This window comes from Neopelma chrysocephalum, unplaced genomic scaffold (genome assembly GCF_003984885.1).
Source record: "Neopelma chrysocephalum unplaced genomic scaffold, ASM398488v2 Primary Assembly neopelma1_78, whole genome shotgun sequence".
Lineage (NCBI taxonomy): Eukaryota > Metazoa > Chordata > Aves > Passeriformes > Pipridae > Neopelma > Neopelma chrysocephalum.
The window spans coordinates 1,135,303-1,150,131 of record NW_020897739.1 but is presented as its reverse complement, the minus strand read 5'-3'; the positions used below and the strand labels follow the sequence as shown (position 1 = coordinate 1,150,131).

Genomic DNA, 14,829 nt, shown 5'->3' with positions numbered 1-14,829 from the left:
ACAAAACAGATGGAAAAAATAATGGGATAAGGTACATTATGAGTAAGATTTTGGCAGCACAAACCTAATGCCTCTGTTCTTTACCTAAATGTTTAGACTTGCAGCTGCCAAAACCAAAATAAAATTGTGATGGTTTTTTGTTTGTTTGTTTTTGTTCTTTTTTTTTAAATACGTGGTGCATTTTATATATGGCATACTGCACGTATTAAAAAGAAATTGCACAGGGAAAAATTACTCCGAGAAGCAAAGTAATTCAATATTATTCACTAGATTTTGCAATAGACCCCTAGAAAGAAAGAAGGCCATACATACACAGAGAGACATTGTAGTCCTTCAATGTCTGCAGACACAGATCCAGCAGCCTCATGCAGAGGGTCGTGAAGGGCAGGTGATGCTGTGCTCCCTGAGTTGCTCCCATCCATGCTTGATGCTGGGATGAGCTCATGGGGATCCCACAAGTCCCCCTTCTGGATGGAAGAGAAAGTCAGACAGGATTATGGTGGGAGCAACTGCATTGATCGAGCACGGGGCTGCTGAAAGGAGCCCTGGAGCAGCACCAGTTTTTACTCCTTTTATTACCTTTTCCCCTTCACATGTTCATCCCTTGTCTCCCCATTACATAGCTTACCCTGTGTTCTCTTACCCCAGTGGCCCTGGTTTTGTTGTCCTAATTCCCCTTTTTTGGTGTTTACTGTATTTCTTTCTTCATCATCCACCATAGCATTTTGCAAACTCCCTATTTTTTAATTTTATGAGATTTGCCCATTTCTCACACAGTTGTTTTGTTATTGCAGCCATAAACCAGGGTTAGCCTGGGCAGCCTGGGCATGACTTTCTCTTTGATTTCTAGATGGTTCAACAGTTTCTTTTATTTCTATTTTTTTTGTGCAACTCCATGACCAGGGTAGGCCGCTCACTTGGGCACTATTTGCTTTGGATACTGGCAGTTTCTCAACACTGAGGTCTCAAAGCACACATTCAGGACAGGCCCTTTGTGTGTCTCGACACAGGCACAGCTCATCCTTTGCCACTTATGGGCTTTTTAGGTTTTTCACAAACAGCCAAGCAATTTTGCCAAGGAAAAGGTATTTTCTCAACATTTACTCTGTTGCAGTATAGGCAAACTCAGCCCTCACAAGCTGCCTCCAAACAACTTCACTCGTTGAAACCATTTTTAGTTTTACGGGAGGCCAAATAATGTGTCTTTTCCAGCAAAGAACCTGAGAAGAAATAGGTACAACTATCAAAATTCAAATTTAAATACATTAAAAACAACCTGCATCCTTCTGAGTTTTCTTGACTGACACAGAATTATCCTCCTTTACTAGAAAACCACATCATTTTTGGAATTGAAGCACTCCATGAAAAACAACTGAGAGCACATTTTAAAAAATGTCCAAAACAGGGCTTTTATGCATTTGTATAACTCTAATGTGTATTATGAACTTGCAGTGAGATATATCAACTTGCTGAAGGAAATAAAACTAAAAAATTGCAAAGCCTATACCCAAGGATCCCTGTGCAACCTGAGTCCTGCAGACTTAAATTCTTGCAGAATCCTTAAAGATATGCAGCTAATGCTTAGAAAGAAATACATTTTCAGGAACCTACTTTGACTAAGAAGGGTGAAAAAAAGAAATTAGAATTAGGGAAATCAAAGCCCATGTTGGTGTATAAGTAAGAATGTGCGCATATGTTTGCATGTAGAATCATGGAGCTTAAAAGCACACACAGCTTTGGGGGTTTTTGGTTACTTGCTTTTAATCTGTTCCAAGTCATGATCCTCAAATTGAGTTTTCCGTAATTGGTTTTAGCTGAGCTATAATGCATTGAATTCAGAAACCTTAAATCTTCATCATCTTATGTTGTTTTTTGGAGATTTTATCTCATGCTAGTAACAAGTGCAAGACTTGAGCTAAATATTTACCGTCAGGAAAAATGCAGTGCTTTCCTTTTTGAAACAGAGCAGCTACAACATTGCCTATAAATGTTTTTCATTTTTATTTCAGTATTAATAACCACGTTTTAATGACCTCATTCAAGAAACCCACAAGAATCTGGCTGTTCTTTTTCTGCCGTGTTGGTGCCCTTTACATCATTTCCTACTTCTAATAACTAATGATGATAGGTAATTACTTAACAGATGGTAAAAGCTCTTTAATGGCTTTAAAGGACTACTGAGCTCTGCTGTATTTTGGGAGCATTAACTTCTGTGACTTTCCATCTTCCTTGGGTCACTCCAAGTTTGTTCAGCCATCATTAAATATTCAAGGGCTTGGGATTTTTTGATTTTTTTTTTTTTTTTTTTTTAATATCCAGAACTGGAGGTTAGTGACATGCTGCTTCAAACCATTGTTATTTCAAATACATTTCTCCTGTGAGGCCACTCTTAACACTGAGAAGCCATCACTCCTCTCTTTTCTCCCCGGCTCTGATCAGCACAGCAGCCTGTGCAGCCCTGGGCGTCTGACCTTTACTTACCAGAGATGCAGCTCTGTCTCTCTCCTGCAGCAACAAACTGTCACATCATTAAGAGGAGGCTGGGAGGGGGGAAAAAAAGTCAAACCTCAAAGCTAAGAGGGTTGGTCTCGTTAATGTCCTACATTGCATTGACATCACCTCCCAAGTAACACAGGCAGGAGAAATTCCACAACAGAGGAGGGAAAAGTGAGGAGTGAAATTCACAGTTTAACACAAACGCAGTAACTGACCCTCTTTATCCTTCCCTTGCACTTGGAATAAATTGCACTTCGTCCTAATTAGTTGAAGTACACCATATGCCATCCACAATTCTGCCACAGTTTTTCCAGTTCTCATAGTTGCTTCTCTGGGTCTGTATGTAAATATGAGGAGCTGTGGCAAAAGACACAAAATTGACTGAAAAAAAATTTACTGCATCATGAATTAGCAAAGAGTATGTCTAGAAACAAATGATTCAATTTTATGATTGCTGCTAAGATAAACTCTTGCATTTTGCGTGAGACCGTGAAATTGGAAATAATAAACAAAGTCGTGATGATTTCTTCAGATTTAAGATCAAACAGCCCTCCTGGTATATGGCTACAGTTACAATTGATTAAGTTGTACATTTTTCATCTGATGCAAAGAGCTGCACACAGAGTACCGGACAGATCATACACGAGCTCTGCTTAAGTGTGCCCAGAAGTGTGATTCATTGCTAAAAATAAATGTTTATAACTGATTTGTTACTCCAAATCAAATAGGCACATAATATAACAAATGGATCATAAAGCAGAGGTTGTGAAACTTCTATTTGAAGTGAACAATGGAAAGGTTTGGGAGAGGCTGAATTCCTCCCTCCCTCCCTCCCTCCTATTTATCATCTCTGCACCTCCGTCAGTATTTACACCAAGGCAGGTGTCCATCCCTGCATTGCCACCTCTTAGAGTGTTTGGTCAGTGTTTTCACATTCAAGTAACAGCTCCTGAAGTCAAATAATACACTTTTTCTCATAACTAAGAAGAAGTGTGATGTGCTTGTTTTCCTCTGCATAGCTCTGAATTGCTCAGAGCCCAGGTATCAACCTCCCATTTGTATCCACCAAACCCGAATGCCTCCTGCAACATTGCAATTTTATTTTTGATTGAGAAGAAAATGATAGTTATTTGCCCAATGAAGACCCAAACGTGACCTCAACTTGTATTTTGTTCAATAATCTCCAGTACATTTAGTAAACTGCTGTTCTGAGAGGATTATGTTCAAACACAGAGTGAATACTTATAATCATCACTATAAAAAAATGGACTCGCTAGGTATTAATTTTTGAGGTACTAAGCACTTCCTTTGCAATTCCATTGTCATCTGGCATCATTGTACCATAAATTTAGAGTGTTGCCTGGAAGAGAGCTGTGTTGTTTTGCACCATGACTCCCCATGATTTAGCAAGTCTAAGCAGATACAGCTGATTGTATTAAGCCATTTGCATTTTCTACTCTTTAGGAAGAGATACAATCTAAAAACTTTTAAAATTGCACTATCTTTGCACAGCTTAATAAATTGTTATGAATAAGCAAAATCCTCGCTCATGTTACACTCTAGATTAGCCTGGGCTTTACATGAGTTTGTAACTGAGAGGGAAAAAAATGAATGAAACAAAGGACAAACCAGCTGTAAGTCTTGGAAGGTTCCACTTGAGAGCGAATGGAATGAGGGATAATCACACGTTTGGAGAGTGTGGTTTGTTCACCTGCGACCTGCACTTTGGATCCTGCAATGCCACATAGGATCCCCTCCCGAAAACACTCTGGCATTTGGCTCTTGTTTTCCTGAAGATGGATAAAAAACACTACAGAGTCCAGCAGAGTGGTGTGCACTTCAAGCTTCCTAAAACACCACGTGCTGCTCTTTAGAAGCAGAGGTAAAAAGAAAAGCTGAGGGATCAGCTATTTGTGCTTATAGCCTCCCAGCTGGGATGTTTCTCCCCAGCCTGCCAAACTCTTCTGTTGGTGTTGCCCACTTCACTACCCTCTCAAATCCCTCAGAAAAGCCTCCTTGTGTGAAGGACTGTGTAGCACAGATAGCTAAACTCTTCTCCATGTGGGCTACCATCCAAGCATGGATCTTAAGGGATGAGCCAAGCTTATGCTCACAGCTCCAGGAAGCATCCCTACCTGAAACGCTAGGGAGAAAACTCATGCCTCAAAAACTGTTCCAGAATGCTTTTTTAAATTTTTTTTTTGTTATTTTTTAAATTAATCTCAGAAATAAATACTTTTACATTTTTAATGTACTGGTGAATCCAGCAAATTCATTATTCAAACTCTGAATAAATAATAGTTAGATGTAATATATAGTATTTACTCTTGCAGCCTGAGAAAAGAAATGCAGTCCCTCTTACATATCATATTTTAAAACTTGAAATAGAAAACAGATCCTTTCCCTGCCTGAAAAAAAATAGAAGGAGTATTGCTGGAAAACTGAGTTTTCCTCTTCAACAATGAGCTGTACCACACTGCCCCTACTTAGCAAAGCTGACAGGAAACAATGTCTTTGCATTAGGAGTTGGGTACTTTTGCTATATTTTTTTCCCCCACAAACCTGGTGCTGTTTGAAGTCCTCCAAAAGGCACTAAAAGCAAGCACTTTGCAGGAGGCTCCCTGAATATCACAGAATGAAATCCAGGAATGGTCTATCACCTTAGTTACAGTACATGATTCCCAGTCCCAGCAAGTGCACTGAGCTAATTCACAGCAAACTACAGGCTTGCCATCATCCTCAGAGTGCCAGGTCAGAGCCATTTCTGAGACAAAGCACAGCCCTGAACCATTTTAGGCTTTCCACCCTTGTTAAAAGCAAAACATACGTAGGAAGGAGAAACAAAGAAGCACCTATGGTTTAATTAAGGGCTGAAAAGCCACAGATTTCTTCTGATATTTGAACTGATCACAATAGAAAATCATCATTTGATACATTTTTTTTTAGATTTGCTGCCGTTTCATGGCTCCAGCAGAAAGCATGTACATGAATGTGTTTTCAAGGTTTCTTTATGCCTTTACCATATTTGTTTGGATTGAAACAATAATGTTAGAGTGCTTCCACAGCCTCTGGGTATCCCAGCACACAACTAGCACTACAGCAAAACTCCCTCAGTACTAAAACAGGATCTCTGTGAATCTGTATTATAAACAAAATGTATTTTCAGAAGGCAAAATAAGCATATTGATGTTATCAAGCGTGACAGCGGGTCAATCTGGGGAGAGGTCAAAAAACTGAGCTGGAAAAAACATCAGTAAATAATACATATTCACATCACCTGTCTGGCTAAAATTGTTTAAAGCACTGCTAGAAGTCATCTTTGAGCCAGTGGTCTAATTTATTCCAGGAAAGATAAGAGAGACGTCAGGACTTCACTGGCAGAACCTCCACTGCATGCTCCAGGATCCTGTCCCCACATCAGGAAAATGCTTGAAGCATACTTTGTTTTGTTGACACCCATCCAAGGACAACTGGGAAGCGAGAGGAAAGGAGATCTCACCTTAACAAAGAGCTGGTTGCACCCGGGATCTCTGGATTCAGGGGCCCTCTGGATCTGGCTGGTGCAGAAGTACCCACAGAGATCAGGGAGAATTCCCAGGGATGATCTGCATTTTGAGAAAGAAGGAAGGATCCTGGTGTATTTATTCTGAGCTTTTTAATTCAGATTGCATTTACTCTGTGGAGATTTCTAGTAGGAGCAGGTCTGTGTGGACCTGGTCCATTGCTTCAAAATCTTAGTAGAGTCTTCAGAAATTAGGTCAAGTGGTTTGGCAGAGATGAGAGTACAGGAATGGTTGGTTTTCATCCTCTGTTTGGAACCTAGAAAGTTCTTATGAGTTGAGTAATGCACTGAGTGGATAAGGACAAACTCAATAGATCTTATTAAGGTTTTGGCCTAGTAACCACTCGTGAGTGTAAGGAAAGACTGAAATAATGCTGCTGTGGAAGGGTATCTGTCTTGGAGAAAAACATCAAGGAGCGCTGCCAAAGCACTGTGAAAGTTTGCAAATCCAAATGACTCCGACAGAAGACTTGAAGACTGTGAAATAAACTTCACAGCATTTATTCATCATCCCAATAATCCTCACAAAATAGAAGCTGTGAATCTTCTGCAGACTAGGAGGCCAAGGAGAATAAAAAAAATGTTGGTAATAATATCTATGTTTCTTCTGTATTTTTATACTCTTTTTTATTTCTTTTTTTTTTTAAACTTGTTTCCACTCTAGTGGAAGGAAAAATAATTAGAAAGAGGAAGAAATTAGATTAAATTAAATCAAGCCTCGGTTGTTAGCCAGCAGCTGGGATTCTGATGGTCTGGTGCTTGAACCTACATGGTGCTTTCAGGAACTCCACAGTGCAACCACCATCTGTAGCTCCACAGCTAAAAGAACAGCAGGATTGGAAATAGATGATGTGAAGTAAAGATAACTCACTGTATTATAAGTTTACCCCCTTTTTTTTCTCTATTTAATTTTCTAGGGGTGAAGTGACCAACAAACAGAGAGAAACAGATTGATGTTTATTTTGGGTTTGGGGTTTTTTTCAGTTAAAACTTTAAACTTTTATAAAATGTACATTATTGTGTCTGTGTCTCTTACAGCACCACCTTGATCCTTGAACTACATACACTTGCATTTACATTTAAAGAAGCAATCTTTTTTAGTCCTGATGATGTGAAATGACATGCATTTTGAAATTAAATGATAGTTTTCATTTTTAAACACCTGCATGTAGCATTACACCCCACAATCTTAGCCAGTACAGTTAATATTATTCATCTGATGAAAAGGAAATCCTATTTTTACTGGCAATAACAAAGAAATTTAGACCTGAATAATGTAACATGCATTTTTGAGAAAGGTCCGAACTATGGATGAGAATTTCTTACTATAGGAAAAGGTTTCTAAAACCCCATGACTGAAAAAACAGTTATCTTGGAAAAAAGGATCAGGCAATTTTCTTTAAAGCTCAGCACCATTATGAAGTGTGTTTGGGTTTTTTTTAATCCCTGGAAATCCACCTTCTCCTCTAGTAGCTTGGGGATTCTTTCTCCTTATATTAAGTAAGGATAGATTTTGTCACTTACATGGAATGTCTGTGGGGGAAAAAGAAAAATCCTGCTTAATTCTTCACAGCAGATCTTTGAGTGCTAACTTGCATCAAGTGACTCCACATTGCTCTGAGAAATGGGTGCAGCTCACAGGTCCGGGCTCTGCTCCAGACAGATACCTCAAGCAGATAAAGATGAATCCTATTAAGCTAAATCTCTTCATTTCCACCCTTAGACTTCAGTACAGGTCGAATGTGATTTCAGGAAAGATCGTATCTGAGCTTTGGACTTTCAAAGAACTGAGAAAAGCACAGGTGTCACTTCAAATGTCTCTTTTATCTGGGAATACAAAGTGTGGCCTGTGCCACTGTGTGAGCAGAGGAAGCAGCACCGGGATACACCCCTGGAAACAGTTGGCTGTTCCAGTCAAAACAGTTGAGAATTTAGACTTCCACGCAGCTGAAAACAATAATATCATTTGCCCAGCGGGTGCTCGATTTTCTTTGAGCAACGTTATTGTTCCTTAGCTTCTCTAACGTTTGATTCAGGAAAATGAACTACTGTGTGGCTGACAGATGTTTGAGTGAAATCATGTATCATGATTTGGGGAAAATGATGAGTAACATTCTTCACCCATTTCAAGTTCTTTTTCATCATCAAAAATGCATCTCGCTCAAACTGAATGCACCGTATCATCTTGTAGATATGCAAGTAAAATTCACATTTGGATTAAAATTACACCTATTTAGCTTGCATGCAGAAGCATGAAGCCATCTATCTTAGTAGCTTTAGCTTGTAAAAGAGAGAGGGAGCAGAATGAGAAGTGCAAAAATCATCGTACAGGTAGATATATGTGCAATACAAATATATTCTGGCTTACCTGGAGACTGGAGTGGACAAGAACATGTGGCCAAAGCCTGCAACAATAATTATTAATCATTATCAAGTTACCATTTTAAACCAATACAGCAACAAGTAAGCAGTTTCATAACAGCACACAAAAATAATTACGTTAACACATTTTCTACCCAGAGAAAATGTACTTTACATTTCATGAAAAAATTGGTTCTTTCAGACTGCAACATGGTTTTGCTAATGCAAGGCTCACAGAACTTAGATAATACTGAGCATAAGCTTCCAGCATTTTTCCATCCTCTGAAATCAACTAGAAATCCGAAAATATTGGTTTGCCAATTACCAGGCAGTGCATTTCCCCCGATTGCTCACAGAATAAATGTCACAAAAATATATCTGTTCTGAATGTTTCTTACTGGAGCATCACTTAAACACTTGCAGAAAGAGAGAAGCAAGAAAACTTTGAATTGTAAACAAAAGAATTTAAATAATCGCGATCAAGACTTAAAAAACCTCTGTGCTTGCAAATAAGCACAAAATATTTTCACAGACCCGGGAATTCAGACGATACAGTGCTCAGAAATGTTCTGCCAGAGGGCTCTGTTTTTCCCATCAAGAAGTTTTGATACATCAGCAGCCATATGCTTTAATTTACTGGCTTATGCTAATTTCGGTGACATTCTGCTTCTGATGAGAAAAATCTAAGTGATCTAAAAATCCATGTGATGCTTCAAAATGAGTTTTCACTTAAGATGTGTAATACATATGTGAAAACAGATTTTGATTTTGTCAAAACTTTTCCAGCAATACAATAACGAATTGTAAATTTTGTACTACAGGAAAATAAGTAGGAGCCATGAAAGGAGAAGAATAAATTGTCACCGAAGGAGACTGGGACTTCTGAATTTTTGAAAATTAAATAAAAAATGTGAACATCTTGAAAATGTGTTGCAGATACTCGAGTCACTGATTAACAGACTAGCTTTTTGGACTTACTCCATTAAAACAATGGTGATTTCAGAGTGCTTTGAAATTTTGCTTTCATGTAAACTGGAGACATTAAAATAGATGTGTTCACATACAGGATACTATGAAATAATGAGATTAGATTGTATTTACAGGAGTGCTACAGAATATTTGGATTGGCATTAGGAAAACATTTGGGGAAATTTCAAAAACAAGCTAATCCACCTGGGATGCAGGACTTTCTGGCTCCAAATTATAGTGCAGGTATTGACAGTCTGTTTTGTAAGTGAATGTCATGGCCATGTCATCAGTAGCAAGTCTCCAACCTGGTTCCAAGGAAAGATTCATGGACTTGAACAGATCCATGTTTCTGATCCTGTTTTTGAACCTGTGGACTCTTTCAATTTATGGCTTCCAGCAAACTTGGTGCTGTTTAAAGCAACTTATGCTATCAAAACTTTTAAGAATGAAAAAGGGAAATTGTACCCTGACCCTAATTTATGAAATAATTTGCATTTATTTTAATCCATAAAGTGTGCATTCATTTTTGTCTTACAGAAAAAGCCAATTATGACATTTTTACAGGTATGTTCTTTCCAATGAGATTCAGCTACTGCCATCTATTGATATATGTTGTGAAGGGTCACTCTGAAAGTGCTCACCTTCACTGAACCTTTTCTAAGAATACTGTAAATTATCAGGGGTGAGAAAAGGACACGGAAAGAATGGTTCTCCTTCCCAGCAGTGAAAAAGAGAGATTAGAAAAGGGAAGAAAATATGGGAGTAAGTGTGAGGGTGGGATAAATGTACAAGCAGCTTTCGTTTCAGAGGTAAATCTTCTAACACGAGGGCAATATTCAGATGTACAGGAGTGATCTGTCAGTAAAAGACTTTTATCTGAAAACCAGTCTGAGATGTGTAGTTGTGTTATCCTCATTAGCTCACATTAAGGTGAGTTGGCCAGCATCCTGCTTTTTAACATCAGCCCAATCTCACTGGACATGCTCACTCTCCAAGCCTTCGGAAAAGAGCCTGGTTCCAACCATCTGTGGAAGGAATGCACTGACCTGAATTAACTAACTGAAATCAAGTCAGTTTTTTAAAGGAACAAGACCAAAGGAGGAGGTGCACTGAATTGGAATAAGAAGTGAGCTGTGACTTGTAGCAAAGCCCTGACTCTGTGATAGGGAGCTAAGGGTGAATTTGAGGGAACTGCAACTGTGGCTGAGGAAAGCAGCTCAGGCAGAGTGACCTCATGGGAGTGGAGGAGAAAACAGGGAAGGGGCTGAGGTAGAATTTAGCAATTTCTTGTTATTGCATATCACAGCAAAGCACTGCCATCCCTCAACCCTTCTATTGGTTTCTCTTGCGCCGAGCAGCAAACACAGTCATTATCTCCTCCAGCCTCAGACCCAAGGTCTGACAGCTGTATGACACACCTAAGGGCTTTCTCAATGTTATGGCTCTCCCTTTCTCAAATGAACAACAAGGTTATTGTCAGGCTTTCTGGAACATTTCTTCTCTCACTGCCTCTTTTGTCTTTAGTTGATCATACAAAAATAAGAATTTGTCCCTGCCGAAAACAAGCTTAGCTTGTCTATACTGAAATCGTCTTTATTAATTTGTTTTCATCTGAGATACAAAATATCCACTGCACACCTCCTGCATTTTGTCAGCATCTTGCTAATTACTTAAACAAGACAGTTTTCTTCTTTTTTTCTTCTTTTTTTTTTATATGAGACATATTGGGGAGAGGGAAATTCTGTCTTTGGTTACTCATTTCATTTATTCAAATTACAGCTTTCCAATCCAATACTGCAGAAGAAGTGCTCCAGGGTAAATCTGGAAGTCTGTTTCATTATGATCCCCTAAGTATAATGCAATTAGAATCATGCCATGAATGACTAACAGTTTAGAAGCAATTATTTTATGACTAGGTGAATTTCTACCTCACAACAACTATTTCTCACGTTTTTGTGTGCTAGTCTTTTCAGCTGGTGCTAAGAAGATTAGAGAGATTAAATAAGCATTTAGAATCATGAAAGGAAAGCCAGAGCAATCTTACTCTTGTTAGAGGAAGCTGAACTGGGGAAGCAGAGGACTTGGGCCAGGTGAGTGTCCTACAGCACAAGCTGGAAGGTGATGGAGGCCTGAAGACTCCCCGTATCCACTGGATCAGGCTCCTCAGAGGTTGTTGATCCCATTTTCCATGGTCAGGCTCTCTGGGATGAATGTAAGGTGGGAGGCTCGTGGCAGAAAGGTGGACACACACAACACCCTCACGGTGCAGTTCAGCACAGAAGCTTGATGGACACTGAGAAAACAGAAGGGAATTAGCATTAACAACCAGCCTGCTGCTCTATTAGAGATGCTGAAACACATGGATATCCTAACCCATGCCAGGACTGGTCCTCAGGGAATTACAACTACCTATTCTCTGCTAGGAATACACGAGTCATACATATCATTACCCAGTTTGACTATGTTTTTACCTGCACTGTTGTAGTACTTTGACAACATGGGTTGTCCAGAGCTGTCATTTTTGCCAGCACCTCCTGTTGCTTTCTCTGAAAAGCTCTGTGGCGATGCCTGGGCTGCACACTTGGCCCACCACCACTAAAAAATCCATCCCTCACATAGAAACCATGGATGGAACTATGCATAACATTCCCAAATCTTGTGGCTCACACTAACTCCATAAAAACACCAATCTGTGGAATTCAGGGAGTGGTGCTCAGAGCTTGAGCCCTAAAATCAAGCCCCGAGGCTCTGCTGAGATTCCTGATTTCCAGGTAGGAATGAATAACAAGCTGAGCCAGCAATCAGCAAGTTGTTCTGAGAGCCACTGCCTGATTTATGGTTCCCAAAGCTCCTGGGTTTCCTTGTGTGAAATATATAAATAAAAATAAATAAGTACATTATTGCTAGTTGCTTCTGCACTAAAACACTATGCAAGAACAGTAATTATTTTCCAGTTGAAAATGGAGCTCCACACTTTTGTGGTGGCACTGCCATTTTAAGGATTGGCATGTTCCTCCTTTCATTACTACCCTATTTCCCTTTCAAAACAAAAGTTACACTAGTTACTATTGTAACAGCCTGCATATAATCTGCTGAGAATAAATACCCATGTAATGAGCCTGAAATGATATGGTAATTTCTTAATTCAAAATAATTACATGGCTATTTGTGCCCTCTAAAATAAAGTATTACTTACTCAGCCCAAACAAATTGCTGTTTGCCCAGGTTTTGAACTCTGGTAAACAGTAGCAGAGCAGTCATCTGCATATAGAATCCTGAGACAATTTTATGTCAGATGTTTACTTACACAGAAACAGAAACAAATATTTGTCAAGGCAACAAGCAGATTTTAGTACAACCAGGGGAAAAACAGCAGAAAGCCCTTGGAAATAGGACTGAAAACATAGCCAAGACAGAGTGCTACAAGGGCACCAGCTGGCTCAAAGTCACCAAGGTGCCCTCTAAAACATCTCACGAGCTTGAAAATGTTAGATAAGAGGATGGGAATTGTTTAGTTTATTTTGGCTTGGCATTTGTGTCTGAGTTGAGTGCCTGGACTCAACTGTGCTGCCTGGAGATACAGATAGGACAGTCACCACATGAATGCAAACTGGAAGGAAGGAAAGGAGGAGTGAGGGCAGACAGACCTTCAAGCCACTGATTCCAGCCAGCTTTCCTCAAGTCAAAAAACCAGCTTCCACTGGCTTTGAAGAAGGCTGAGGAAGCCTAGATTTCAGAGCACTGATAGAAGATTTAAAAATCATATTCTGAGCAGCAGTAGAAGGCTTTCCACTGATGTGAATAATGTGAGCTTGGATGCTCATGACCACTGACTTCTCAAAGATAATTCTCTGCTCTCTCAGACTGGAAAAAGGACTGTTAAGGAAGGGCTTGGAATTGGACTGATGCCACTTTGTGGATAAAGGCAGAGCCCTTCAAGACCCAGAGTGGAGATCAAGTATCTCACAGACACCCATTGAGTGAACCATGAGTGGACTAAATTGAGTGCACTACTTTTCATCTGAGGTGATTAAATATTTAAGCCTCGAATGCAAATCAAATTCACACTTGATTTTATACTCCTGTATTACACAGCTACTCCTCCTCTATTTTGCTTGTCACTTAAACACATTGGATTGAGTTTTATACCTGCATTTATATTTTTGGAGAGTTTGCTAAAAGAAGTGAACCTATATACAAGATCTGCTTGCAGTTTCCTACTTCCAGGAAAAAAAAATTATGAAATTAGCTGAAATCTGGTCTATGACGGTTAAGTGTGCCTTGGGTGAGAAATAAAACTCAATTTTTTCCACTTAAAAAACAGGCATTTTGAAGAAGCCAGATATTCAGAGGCTCACAGATCACAAAGAAATAATACAGGCTGTTTTTACAGATGTTTTCAACCTACAACATGGTGATCCAAAAGGTATGATGAATTATGCAGAATCACTGCTTTGCTTCCAGAAGCATCTTGTGTCTGCTAACAAGTCACCTGCTGTTCTAAACCTGTAAGAAAGAAAATTATTGCATATTTTCTGCTAAGATACATGCAAAAATAGCAAAACTTTGCATGACTTCAGTGGTAGAATTCATTTTTATGCACGATTTAAAATTTGTTATTTCAGCATCAAGTATCTCTTACTCTGTTTGTATATTATAGTTGGACTGTTCCAATATTTTCACTTAGCATTCTTGCTGCTGAAAAATCATCACTGTACTCTTTGCTGCATTTGCTGAAGATGTTAAAGGTGTAATTTGGAACACTTGACCTTACAAGAAAAATTGCAGCTTGTTATAGTATCAACAGAGCCATTGTTAAAACCCCTCAACACAATGTTTTGCATTGTTTGAAAACAAGCTGCATGTAAGAGTGCAGCATAACACTGTGTGCTACACCATTTAATTATTATTTTTTTCCCAGAAACCATTTGTTTTTTTTCTCTCCTTATTTGCATTTCTTATGGCTCAGGATGTAGATTATGTGCCCTGAAAGGTTGTCTTCCTGGAAGCAGTTTTCTGGTTGTTTTATCCTACACACCCTTCCTACGGCCAAGTGCCTTCAGGCTGCTTTGTGCTCTTTAATGCCAGGTCAGTTTAATTCAACCTCGCTCTTTGCTAAGGTTGCCTTGCCATTCTGTGTACCACTATTGTTTTAGGTGCTCTTCATGCTAAATAGTTGCATGTTTTCACGAGGACATTGTGAAGCTCTCTACAGTTTTCTATAGAGATTCTCTAAGCACCACAGAAGAAAAAAAAACCCAACAATGACAGGGTTCAGCATTCAAAATTCTGATTCTAGTAGCAGTGCATGCAGGTGCTGTTGCCCATTTTGAGTGATGATGTCCAGATTAGCTTAAACAGATCAGCTAAAACTTTGGCTTTTATTCTAATGTAGGTGTCATTATATCCACTTGAATAAATTCATTTATCCATCTCAATGA

At 39.1% G+C, this 14,829-nt stretch overlaps 1 long non-coding RNA gene across 1 annotated transcript; it reads right to left on the bottom strand.

Moving 5' to 3' along the window:
• Window positions 1–5,995: 5,995 nt before the first annotated feature.
• Window positions 5,996–13,890, bottom strand: LOC113970724. The gene is made up of 4 exons (XR_003535298.1): window positions 13,797–13,890; window positions 11,433–11,681; window positions 7,583–7,725; window positions 5,996–6,101 (listed from the first exon to the last, which is right to left on the bottom strand). It is a non-coding gene; the product is annotated as an uncharacterized LOC113970724 (long non-coding RNA).
• Window positions 13,891–14,829: the final 939 nt, after the last annotated feature.